This window comes from Rhododendron vialii, chromosome 6a, assembly GCF_030253575.1.
Source record: "Rhododendron vialii isolate Sample 1 chromosome 6a, ASM3025357v1".
Lineage (NCBI taxonomy): Eukaryota > Viridiplantae > Streptophyta > Magnoliopsida > Ericales > Ericaceae > Rhododendron > Rhododendron vialii.
In genome coordinates, this window is record NC_080562.1 from 23,379,331 (window position 1) to 23,393,068 (window position 13,738).

The window sequence follows — 13,738 nt, forward strand, 5'->3', positions numbered from 1 at the left end:
TCAGAAGGTGACTGAACTCCTGTACTGAACCCAGAATCAAACAAGGTAGTAAACTCTGAAACATGTGCCTGAGCCTGAGAACGCCCGGGACCACGACCTCGACCTCCACGTCCACTGCCTCGCCCACGAGAAGGACGACCATGTAACTTCCAACAGAAATCCTTGGTATGTCTAGTGTTGTGGCAATAATCACACTGGAGTGACATACGATTTATGGTCCCACTAGTAGTACCATACTGAGACTTTCCACTGCCAGATCCAAACTGTCCCTGCGGAATAGCAACCAATGCAGAACGATCAGAAGTGGGAGCTTGTAACATAGCACCCCTTTTGCTTTCCTCCTGTTGAACAATGGCATAGGCCTCTCCTAAAGATGGAAACGGAACGCGACCCAACACCTGCACTCTAATTGGATCATACTCCACATCAAGACCAGCAAGAAAGTCATACACACGTTCTTTCTCTATTCTTTTTAACCCAGCACCAGCATCAACGGAACAGACTGCCTGAAACCCCTGATAATAATCAAATTCTTGCCAAGCCCCACTGAGATCAGCAAAGTAAACAGCAACAGATCAATTGTGTTGATCCATAGTACGAAGTCGCTTTCGCAACTCAAAACACTGAGCATCATTGCCCTGCTGAGAATAAGTCTGTTTGGCAATAGTCCAAATCTGATATGGAGTGTTAAGAAGCAAGAAAGGACTACGAATATCAGCCTTCATAGAATTAAACAACCAGGTCATGGCTAAAGATCGACGAGACTTAAACGTCTTGAGTTCAACATCAGTAGTAGGCTCAGTAACAGGGCCTTCAATGAACTCAGACATCCCTTTAGCTTCAATAGCTAATGTAAAAGTACGAGACCAAAGTAAATAATTTGTGCCATCCAGTTTGATGGGACAAATATCCAGTGAAGAGTTATCCAGAGTCCCTACTCGACTCAACTCATCCTTGCCACTAGCGGAAGCCTGTTTTTTCTCTTCTGACATCTTGAAAGCAGAACAATAATGCCAAATAAACAATAAACAATGTTCCCAGCAACTTTAGAACTCCAAAAATAATAAATAAAGGTTCCAAAAGCCCTAGAACCTCAAAAAAATCAACTGAATATCTTCGAATCTGACTGAAACAATGTTGAAACTTCGTGAGAGAAGAAAAAATAGATCCGATCGGCGAGAAAAAAAAAGGCGACAGTAGCAGATCTGATCGAAGCACTGTTCACGCGAGCACTGTTCACGCGAAGTACTGTTCATGCAGCAACAAGAAGAACGTCGTAGGTCGCCTAGGTTCTATCGCTCTGATACCATGTTTAGTTTTAGGGTAATCGTAATAGAGAGAAAACCCATTAGGGTTAATTTCATTCAACGTAAAATATATATGTACAAGCTGTATAATAATTACACTACGGTCCTAGATACTTAAACTAATTACATGATAAGACACATAATTACACTAGATACAAATAGATCCATCATCTAACACCCTCTCATAAGCCTTTTCTAAATCTATGAAAATCATATAGAGATCCTTCTTCTTTGCTCTATTTTTCTACCATTCTCCTTAATAAGGTGCTTTGATTTTTATTAGAAGTTCATATTTGGTGTCACGGTGTGTTCAACTCGAAAGAGTTTTTGACGCCCTCACATTGCATCATGCTAAGTTTGATTCCATCTTTAATGCACTTTCGCTTTAGAGGGTTGCCACCAATAAACTCCTTGAGTGAAGCAGTAAGGTGGGGCTTTGTTAGATGGGAGGTACTGAAAGTTGTTACCAGAAGCTTCAAATGAACAGTAACAAACCTCTATAATGGTTGTTGAAAAGCACTTTATTCGAAACCACTACATCACTAAACAGGATATTGGTGTCTACATTGTAGTCTCTTCTTTCTGTGTTTATTAACTGACATTGTTTATTTGTCATACAACTGCAGTTCAGAGAAAACTTGTAGACGAATTCCTTCCTTATTTTAAGAGCAACTGCTTGAAAGATGGAGAGGTGCAGAAGAAGAGCTCAACAAATAACGACTTAGATCTTCACAAACGTGTCGTGGGTGTGCCCACCCACTATCAAAATGATGGCTCTTACTTGTACATGTTGACTGCGGATCCAAAAAAAAAAAATTACTTGTACATGTTGACACCTGTGGTTTCACCCTGTTTGCAGACAGTGTTTCCAGATGGCTATTGCACGGTTTTGTCTCAAACTAGTGAACAAGCTTGTCATTCATTTTATTCTTACATTTCTCATCTAATTGGTAGTTTAACAGTAGGTGATTCAGGACGAAAATCTAATGCTGCCGCTATGGAGTCATCATCCCCAAAAGGTAATGTATTTCCTTTCTTTGAGTGGAAAGAAAAACTCCTTAGATTTTTCCTGATTTCCAAATCTCCTATCAGGCTCCTCTGGCAGTCAGATCGGTTCACAAGGTTCTTGGGTAGAGAGCTGCAGGAAGAGTGTTCCAGAACCTAGGTCGGTATCTGTCAAGTCTCCTATTCTGGGTAAACTTAAACAACAAATCCGCGGAGATCTCAATGCTGAGATGAATCCTTTTGTTAAGGAAGTGACAGAAAAACAGGCCCATGGAGATCTCAATGGAGTATATCGTAATGAAAGCGATTCCACGAAAGAAAAAAAAAATCCTCTGATTGCTTGCTGGATATGTCTCAGATTTCTGGCCCAGATGGGAAATCAAAGTCAACTCCTGTAAGCCAAATTGGATTCCATGATTCAGCAAGTTTTGGTGGGGGTCAGCAGCTAACATTGTTGAGTGTAGAGGTACTTGAAAAAAGCTTCTTCCTATTGCCATTGTGTTTGTGCTTTAATAAAGTGCAGTATAATATATCTTGAATCAAATGATAATGAGATACTTTGGAAGTCAGTTTACGTTTTCTTTTAATTTCTCACACCTTTCAGACTTACTGAGATATTTAAATTGCTAAAAAGGCCTTCTGACATAATTTCTCACACACCACCTCCTTTTCTCATCCCGCTGTTCCTGACTTGCTCTTCCGGCCGTCGCGAGTTTTCGCCGGAGGTGTGGTGGCGGTTTGGAGCGGGCATGGGAGCCATGGGGTGTTGGTTCTTGCAGCTTTGTTCGGAGCTCAGGCCGGTTTCTCTGCTGGGGGTCATCGGTTCTTGGCTTAACAGCATGGCGGAGGTCTGACGGTGTTTGCTGGCACGGTGGTTTTGGTGTGTGGTTGGTGGCTACCGAGGTTGGATGGGGCTACGGTTGGGCTGCACTGCAGTGTAGAATTAGGGTTTTTCTTTTTCCTTTTTTGGTTGGGCTTGTCCCATTAGGTGTTGGGCTTTGGCCCTTTAGGTGTGGGCTTGTCCTATTGGGTTTTCTGGATTGGCTTCTTGCTATTCGAGGTTTGGGTCTCGGACTAGGCACATGATTGTTCTTAACTTAGTTTTAGGAATATGATGCCGTTCTCCTTGTTCCAATTGTCATTGTAACAAAAAAAAGAATTGAGTCCTTTGAAAAAAAAAATGGACATAATATTTACTCTGTTTGCCTGTCTCTTCTTTAGTTGTTTCTTATCATCTGCTTGAAATTTTGTTAGAGTTAGATGTTTTTTGTTCGATAAGAACTAGCTTTGCTTTCTTAGTATCTGTGTGCATTTTGAGGTAACTAGATTTTGAGCTTTCAATGGGTTGCAATTCTGGTTTTTAGGTTCAAGCAGAATCTAGAGGCGAGTTACAACCTGACCCTCATTTTGATGCCATTAATGTCATAGTTCTTGCTTTTCAGGAAGACAATGATTCCCTCTATTTCTGCAGGAAAGAGAATGAGTGCAAGTTTTAAGAGGTATACCTTTCAAACCAGGAAGGAGCAGCTAAATGTTTATGTGCTTTTGCAAAGCAATACTGAACAGGATCAAAGGTATTATTTCTTCCTCCTTTTGTTCTTTTGGCTGGTTTTGACATCAAATTGGAGTCCTTGTGTCGAACTTGGTTTGTTAATGCTATGTAAGGTGGGTCACCTTCGAGTTTTCAACAGAAAACCATGAGGTCTACTAGGGTTGGGTTTGTTTTATCGAACATAAGTGGAACTTGACTTGGAATATGTCTCGTATTGTTGGAATCTATTGTGATGAAAAAAAAACCGACCAGATAATTGTGGAAATTAAAAATAGACTGTAGGAAGAACTTATATATATTGGCAGCAGTTGAGTTGGGCTCTTGGAATCATGACTTGATGCTCGAAAACATTGTGCATCAATTTAGTGCTACACAAGGTGTGATATAAAGCAACAAGAAGAAAGTGCTACGTACACTTAAAGTGGGCTCTTAGAGAGAGGCAAATTTCAAGGGGTCAACTTACATGGATTAATTTGGAAATGTAAATTATTATTAGGGTTAAAAATAATTTTGAGGGCTTATATACAATTTTAGAGGAGAAAAAACTAGCTGCCCAGTGCTACTGGGGCTAAGAAGTATGTATAAGAAGTCTTTAATTGTTAACTGTCTTTGGTATTTTGTTTTGTCTAACGACGACCTGTATTTCTCATTTGTATTATGTTTATGATGGAATATCAGATTGCAAAGTGTTTATGATGGAATATCAGATTGCAAAGTGTTCGCTTCATCTGAGGAGAAGCTATTTAGCCACTTCATGAACATTATTTGTTCTATAGATCCAGATATATTGATGGGTTGGGATATTCAAGGTAGTTCCTTTGGCTACCTGGCTGAGAGGGCGATGCATCTTGGCATTAGTCTGCTTAATGGCATATCACGCACACCAACCGAAACAAAGGTTGCTGCCAGAGTCGGGTGTGTCTGACATAGGAATGTTGGATAATTTGCTTCCAGAACCTTTAGTTTCTGATTCTATTCAACATGGAGATCTAATAATTGATGATGAATGGGGTTGGACTCATGCAAGTGGTCTCCATATTGGTGGTAGGGTTGTCCTCAACAGTTGGTGACTGATGTGCGGTGAACTTAAGCTTAACATGTACACAGTTGAAGCTGTTTTTAGGAGAAGAGTTCCATATATTCAATATGAAGTATTGGCAAGCTGGTTTTCAAGCGGTCCAGGGCGAGCAAGGTACCGATGCATTGAATATGTTGTCGATAGAGCAAAGCTGAATCTTGAGATAATGAATCAACTTGATATATTATGCAGTTTTTTTTAGGAGGTGTGCCCTCTATGGATATATGTAGGACATAAAGAAATGATTCTTTTCTCATTCTTCATTGTGGTGCTAAGTATTCTATGTTCATGATTATCAACAAGGGCCTTTACTTATTGTGGTGTCTTGATTGATGGGGGGATTGTAGAGATGTCATTCTTTGAATTGTTTTTAACTGGATTTCGATTCACGCATTGCCTTGGTGCGAAAGTACTATGAAGTATGAGTATGAGAACACCCTCACTTCTATAGCTAATTTTTGGAGTTAGTTCTGCCAAGATTGTAACGTACATCGTGTCATATGAAATGAAAGTCTAGCACTCCATGAATGGTTAAGGATCGTCTCTGGGCATGAAACAGGGCATTGTCGACCGTGTCAAGTGAGCACCTTGTGCACGAGGGATGGTGTGAAGTGAGTCCTAGCCAAGACCGTGTAACACGATATCTTAGTCACATTGCTCTGTGCACCGTGCCAAGTGAGAATGCTCTCTGGGAGAGTTAGTATAAAACGAAGTCTCACATTGCCTGGGTACCAAAGTAGTGTGAAGTATGAATGCTTGATGGCACCCTTACTAAAATAGCTGGCTTTTGGAATTGAGTTCTGCCCAAGATCCTATAAAATGTATCAAGCCGTAGTAACTGGGGGAAGGGTGGGGTGTGCGACTTTAGCATGCATGCGGTAGGCACTGCCAAGTGAGCATGCTATGTGTGTGATGAGAGGCTGTGAAGTGAAGTCTGGCGTTGCCTGTATGTAAGTATGAGGGCACTCACTCCAAGAGTTGACTTTGGGTTGAGTTGTACCCAGGACCACGTTATGGTTATCTTTTTGCTTCCTTTGCTTTCCTATTTTATTATTTTATATGGAAGGATGACAACTTTTATGATTCATTATGCTTTAGAAACACTATTAAAATTTGAAATATAATTAATCTAATTATCCTTGCCAGTCTGAACATTGAAGATGAAACAACTTATCATGGATGTTCTTTTAATGTTTCAATTCATGCATTCCACTACATTTTCTGCCTTCAACATGATGGCAAAAGCTCATCATTGGTTGTGCATCTATCCAGGATGTTACAATAGTTTGGAGGGTGTTGTTTGAGCTTTGGACAGATTAAATGGGGTATGGAAGGGTCACAATTAGGATCTTATACAGTGTCTTTAGTTACATGCAGATACACAATGGCAAGAGGAATGCCTTGGAAATTTTTGTTTTGTGCTTGTATTTGAGTGGATCAATCTGGGCCTTGCTTGCTTATCTACAATTATGTTTCTATTTTTGCTGCCTATTTAGTATTGCTATCCCTTGAAGTGATTGCAAAACATTAACCGTTCTCTAGCTCATTCTAGTTCTACACGTCTTAACAGTTGGTTATTCAACTTAACCGACGTCTTCGCATCCAAACCCTCTGAAACTAAATGACGAAGGTCATTTTGTTCAATTCGTCTTTGCCTTATCCAAGTGAAATATTTAACTGATCATGAAGAACTGGTTACTGTAAATTGCTGGTTGGTTCAAGTTATTGTTTTGGAAATCTATGGGGGTTCTTCATTGTTAACTTTCTTTTTCTTCCGCAGCCCTCCATCTGAGAGTCTGAATATTATTTATTTTTAGCAGACTTAAGAACTAAGGTTGATCAGTTTCAGTCAATTGAGGGGGAAAGAATCTTGTCTTTTCTTCATTTTCTTTTAGCCAATATGTGTAGAAAAGTAAAAATGTTGCCTTACTTGATGAATGACTTTGCAGATAAATTGAACGTCAGAATTGGCCCGTGTCTTTGGGATTGACTTTTTCTCTATTCTTTCTTGAGGTTCACAGTATCGTGTTGAATCTATGCTTATGAGATTGGCACGCACACAAAATTATGTTGCCATTTCTCCTGGGAACCAACATGTTTTTGTCTCTTGCTTAACTCTGATGGTTTATGATGATGCATTTATCCCTGTTGACTATGAGAATGTTGCTGCACAATCATCATATGCGTGATTCATTAGCAATTTCAATTGATTTCTGGAAACAATCTGCTGTTTATTTTGATAATTTCCTTTGTGGGGTGCAATGACCTCTTGTTCTTATTTGAGTTGTTGTAACAAACCTAGTTGCAGAGGTTTTATCTTGATATTTGATATATAAAAGTATAGAAATTGCTTGGGCAGAAAGTTTTCTGCTACTAGAGGCTGGTTCTAATTTTGTAAAATGGCCAGTTTCTATCTGTTGATTTTACTCCTTATGCCGTGAAATTTTATTTTTTTAACTCCTTATGTCTGAACTATATATACCTAGTCTTGTAACTGGAACTCAAATCTGTTGACTAAATCTCCAGTCATTTTCTAAATCTCCAGTCATTTTCGAAGCTGAACTAATGTCATTGAAATGCAAGTTTTAAAGGAACAACAAAGGGAAAATCTAACATCGAAATTTATTGTATCAATAATTACCAACTTCAATGGTGTGATATTTAGAATATTCTTTTTTGGGGGGTTCGGGGAGGGTTTTTACCATTGTGCATACCGATGCTCTAGACTATAAATGAAGGAAGCATGGTAATATGCACAAAAATTGAATTGGGTCTCTAAGCCTGCCCTCTCTGATGCCATTTGGTTTTGATTTGAAGGCATGGTTCGGCAGCAAACAGGTGGGTGGGTGGGTGGGTGGGTGGGTGGGTGGGGGGGGGGGCCCTGTTTCAGTGGTTTTTTGAGAGCAACCACTTTGTGCATATTGCCACAGGTTAGGTCTGTCTCCAATCCTCTCCGCCCATGCCCCCAATGATTGGGGATTATATGGGTTCTGTTGTTGTTGTTGTGTTGTCGGGGAGGGTTTTTACCGAGCGAGAGCAGCAGAAGTTGGCATTGAAAACTGTAATGCTTGCTTTAAAGTTCACCAATTATGCTTGAAGTCATTAAGCTCTCACTTCTTAACTAGTTCAACCATGGCCTTCATGCATTACCAGAGGAGACCTTGAATACTAAGACATGACATTACGTAAATTAGCAATTGGTTTATGGTAGAGGAGAGATGGTTTAATGCATTACCATACGCATTTATGTCGGTTGTTTAATGTTAATAATGTGGATTAGGCCAGATTGTGCCAAATAGATCGCCACCATCACTTTTGATTCAGCCACTGACTAAGTGGATCAGTCTGTTGTGATCCTTTTTAGGTTATAGTGGTCATGAAAACTCTTACCCAAACTAATCAAACAACAAGATTAGGTTCATATAAAGTTCTGGTCCATTTTGAGGTATGTTTAATGCTTGTGGTTGGATGCTGCTACACTTCTATTTTGCTCATGTTGCAAATTCTTTTTTTGAAAGAGCCTAATGTTGCATTTTATGGCTGTTATGGGTTATAAGAAAAGTTTTCACTTGAGGCTTGCCTCGAGGGGAGGCACAGAAAAAATGCTCTTGGGCGTTGATTTTTATGCAGAGAACCACAAAGGCATTCACCCATCCTTTGGGGGTTCAGGGAGGTTTTTCACACGTTTCGTCCTCACTCTTTTTTTAAGTGAAAAGTCGATTCACTGTAAGTTGTTGGGGGTAAGACGAAGGGTTTTTGCTTACTTTGCGACACTGACTTGGAGTGCTTTTGAAAGTTGGATCTATTAATACACTTTGCTTTATGCCTCAACATTCTATCAACTATTTTCGTTTTCTTTTTTTCGTGAGGCACCTTTTGTATGGCACAACAACTATCCCCACTTTTATGTATTTTTATTTATGTTATTTTTTATAAATGAAAAGTTAAAACGTTTAGGATTATGACTCTAACGCTTTGAGGGTTACAACTTCTATTGATATTTGGTCACAAGCCACATTAAGTCCAATTTAATGAAATTCTCACATTTGATTAAATTAAGGATTATAATTGAAGTCATTAAAATCTCAAAATTGATTAATCATACCATGTATATTCTAGGTCAAAATTATGTGGGATAACTTTAAATTTGATGAACTTTTAAATTTAAAAAAGAAAAGGCATTCATATTGGTCAGAAGTAGATGGGGTTTCTGGTATAGTGGCTAAGGTATGTAGGAGAGTGGAGATTGGATTTTTAGCAGGGCTAGATGGTAGTTGAACCATTAACTGAGGTGACTTGGAATTTGGGTCTGATGGTTGAGAAGAAGTGGAAGTAGTTGGGGCAGGTGTAGATGTAGATGGTGGAGACGGAATTGTTGGAGGCTGGATAGGTTGTCATAGATACAATGAGAGAGAAAGGGAGTTAGAAAGAAACGAATGAGAAAGAGAGTTAAGATGCTATTTATTGAACCTTTAAATAGTTTCTAAGGTCAATATTGGAATTTTAAAAGCTTATTTGAAGCAAAAATGACACAAACTATTGAAAAAATTCTACTTTTCCGTCAATTCTAATGGAAAAACTAACAGTCTCACTTTAGTACATAGTACAAGGGGTGTAAGTGTTTAAAAATATAGTTGACGGGGCGTCGCTGAAAATTGCTCAAAGTACACGAGGTGTTAGTGAAAATTCACCTTGTTTTTTTGTTGTACTTTCTGTTTTGCACGTAGCTTCAAGGGGTTGTAGAATTGCTGGTCAGAACTGCCCTTTGATCTTTATAGGCATGTATAAGTTGTTGAGTTCATTCCTCTATTTTTATTTTTATTTGGTTATTTTTGCCAGATATTTAATGCAAGACAGCTTGCTTTGAAGCTAATAGCGAATGTGACATACGGCTATACGGCTGCTGGATTTAGTGGACGCATGCCTTGTGCAGAACTTGCAGATAGTATTGTTCAATGTGGCCGTAGAACACTGGAAAATGCTATATCATTTGTAAATTCCCATATAGATGGAACGGAAAAGTCATCTACGGTGACACAAACAGGTATACAATTGTCCTTTGGTACTGATCATGATTCGAGATCCATACAATTGAAACAGGTCTGTGATGGTAGATTATTTTTTCTTTGATGATAGAGCCACTTGTTGACAACAATCTGCACCATCGTACTTGCCATGATGAATTTCAGTCTATATTCCAATGTTTTCTTGACCTTGTCAATTTCTGATACTTGGCCAAATGTGCTGATTGCTTTGTGGTTCTAGAATATACTGATTATGATTTCTCATGTAGTAGCCATTCCATGAAACTATTTCCAGACTGAAAGCTTATGGTGTTGGTTCTATCTAAGAAGGCGATCCTCCTGTATTTGGCAAATTATTGATTATAATCAGTGGTTATTAAACGTATCTTCTTCTTTTTTCTGTTTTTGCATTGCCTGTTCTGACTTTGACGGTTTATCAGTCGAAACGGTTTCTTTGGTGCAGTATGTCTGTTCTCCTAAGAGGACGCACTGTGGAAGAATCATTTGAAATAGGACGTGAGATTGCATCTGCAGTAACTGCAGCGAATCCAAATCCTGTCACGTTGAAGATGGAGAAGGTCTATCATTCTTGTTTCCTCCTCACGAAGAAGCGCTACGTGGGTTATAGTTATGAGAGCCCTGACCAAGTCAAACCTGTGTTTCATGCTAAAGGTATTGAGACGGCCTGCAGGGATACATGTGGGGCTGTAGCCAAGATAATTGAGCAGTCACTGAGGATCTTTTTTGAACACAAAGATATAAATAAGGTGAGTATGCACTTTTTAACTTGATGTCTGTAAAATCCTCTCTCAAAAGCTTTTGCATGTTGAATCATTGACTACCTTCATCAGCTATTAAGGCCAAACTCCATATCTGTCAATAGGATATTAAATGAGAGTGTTACAGGTATTATGCATCTTTCATTTAATACTCTACATGCTTTGATCACCTCGAGCTGAATACAACACACATTTTGACATTAAGCACGCATCCACTGATGATGTTTAGATCTTTTATGAATAAGTTGTAATCGTTCTGCCTACACAAGGAGTTTGTATGTGTATCGTATATATCAATTAAAACTCAAGCATTACAATACAATATCTTCTTCTTTCCCTAGAATTTGATAGAGTGAGAGAATTTTATTAATTGGAAAAGGTTTTGGAAAGGGAGAAATTGTTATGATTTAAAAAGGACAGTCCAAAATGATATTGACAGCTTGAAATACTATAGGAAGTAAAAACAGTAACTAGTAAAACTGAGTTATCAGTTCACCGAAAGTGAACCTAGGGTCTTGCAAAAGTTCCTTCCAGCAGTACATTTTCTGTTGTTATTGCTGTTTTGATTAACCCTTTTTTTTTTTGACATGATTTTTTGAGTAATCTTGGGCATCATGATTTTTCTTTGGTGATGTCAGTGTAGTTCAGCAAGAGATACATATTCTGAGTTTTGATTCTGCTTGAGGTGTTGCTTTTTATGTAGCTAAATGTGGCAAGGTAAGAAAAGCATTCCCTTTGTGGTCCAAAATTTTTGTGCTCGTTTGTGTGTAGGTGGTCTATACCTTGCATATTATTTCTGGGAACCTATTGCCATTATGGGGCCAGGTCAGTGCAAGGCATCTTAGCTAAGCATGGCAGTTGAGTTAAGCACTTTCAGAGTGTCACTATCTTCCTGGCGTTTTGGTTATTTTTAATGAAAATATAACCTGTAATAAATTAGATTAACATAGATCTCACTCACTCCAGATTTCGCATCATTTATGAACATTAGTCAGTATTTAACAAGATACCGCGAGTACTGTCTTCAGCTGATGGAACATTGCTAGTGATGCTCCCTCATTTGGACGAACTCTAATGCTTTTGGCTTTGGAGCTACCATTGCTGTTAATAGTATAGGAATCTCCCTGATAAGAAAAGGAATAGATGAAATTAAGGTATGTTAAGCTCTCTGCGTGACCTTTTGACTTGTTCTTCTCCCATGTTTAGACGCATGGAGTAGAACTTCTCTGAGTGCATAAAAGCATTATTATTGGTAACATGCTTGTTAGATTTATATATAGATTCGCTAATTCGTACTCCCTCTGTGGCAATTTGTTTGTCCACTTTTAGGCTTTTGCATATCCCAAAATGTTTGTCCCTTTGACTTTTCGATGGATCAAATTCCCTTTTTGCTCTTTCTTTTGAAAAATAAAGTAACTTTTAAAAAAAGTTAAAGGGGACATGTTGGATAGTTGAATATGTCTAGGTGCAAGCATTGTGTGTTCCCTTAAAAAGTTAGATTCTCAGAATTGGACAAACAAATTGGGACGGAGGAAGTAAAAAAGAGCAAGTATGGTATAACTGTATATTAAACGCACATGGTCTTAAGTATTGTCAAATTAATTTTCATGTTTGAGTTGGTACAAGTTTTGTTTTGCTGTGTAGTTTCTAATGTGTGTCACTATACGATGCCTCTTTTTGTTTGAAACGCGTCGTTATTCCAGTAGTGTCTCGTTTCAGTCTCTTACAGATGGAAACATATCGGTTTGTTTCTGAAGAAATAAATGGAAATTTTATTCCTTACCTTTATGTGTGTACACAGGTTAAAGCATACTTGCTTCGTCAGTGGAAACAGATTTTATCTGGCAGGGTTTCTCTTCAGGATTTTGTGTTTGCCAAGGAGGTTTGATTAGGTACCTATAGCATGAGGGCTTCCTCATCACTCCCACCCGCTGCAATTGTGACGGCTAAAGCAATGAGGACAGACCCTAGGGCTCCTAGGGTGGAACCACTTTATGGAGAACGAGTACCTTATGTCGTAGTCCTCAGTGAACCTGGGTCCCGCCTGGTTGATATAGTGGTGGACCCGCTGGACCTTCTGGCAATCGATTCCCCCTTAGATTGAACGATATTTATTACATAACGAAACAGATAATACCAACATTGCTGAGAGTTTTTGGACTAGTTGTAGTGGACTTGAACCAATGGTTTTCAGAAATGCCCCACCTGGGACAGGAATTTATTGCAGTATTGCTAAACATCAGTCATATGCCCCGAATGCCTCATCGAACTAGAATTGATTACTACTATCTTTCGAAGCATTGTGTCCTTTGTGGTGAGTTGGTCCAGGGTTCAGCCCACTTATGTGGTCAATGTTTAAAGAATGAAGTTGCTGTTGCGATAGCTATTATTGGAAGAACTTCAAAATTGGAACAAGAGATCCAACATCTTGCTGCTGTGAGTACCATTACTGTAATCGTCTACTGTAGCATGGGATTGGTCGCCTTTATTTCCATGACTGCTTGCATCAGATATGATCCATACGAGGGGTGGCTCCAAGAATTTGAGTCAGCAGTGACATACAAGAAGTTAATCCTACGCATTCTATTTTACGAAATGAAGAACAGCCAACAATATTGAACTTTTCTTAACACAAGCAAAAGGAATATTTTAACTCAATTCACACCTCTTGACCAAGATGAGTTTCATATTCTGAAATCGTGTAGAATAGCTTTATTATCAGAACTATTTTACTTGTACTAACTAAAATGAGAGATCAGTTTGCAAGAGCAGGCAGAGAATTTGGCCCTTTGGGGGTGGGTATATAGCTAGTGGATTGGGCTTTTTTGTGTATTGATGAAGTGTGGGTTGGACTTTTTTTGGCCTGCGAGAGGGTTCACTTGAACAGCGCAAGGGGTTCATTTTAATCTCTGTTGCAAGAGTATGTTTTTCACTTCTTCTTTTTGTGCTTGCACCTCCTCATTAAAGGGTGCAGCCGCTCCAGATCTGAAGTT

The 13,738-nt window shown here is 38.9% G+C and overlaps 1 non-coding gene and 1 pseudogene across 1 annotated transcript; both read left to right on the forward strand.

Annotated features, from left to right (window-relative positions):
- Positions 1 to 1,750: 1,750 nt before the first annotated feature.
- Positions 1,751 to 13,663, forward strand: LOC131328501 (DNA polymerase zeta catalytic subunit-like; annotated as a pseudogene).
- LOC131331620 (small nucleolar RNA snoR100) lies at positions 7,673 to 7,780 on the forward strand. Its single transcript, XR_009201430.1, has one exon. It is a non-coding gene; the product is annotated as a small nucleolar RNA snoR100 (small nucleolar RNA).
- Positions 13,664 to 13,738: the final 75 nt, after the last annotated feature.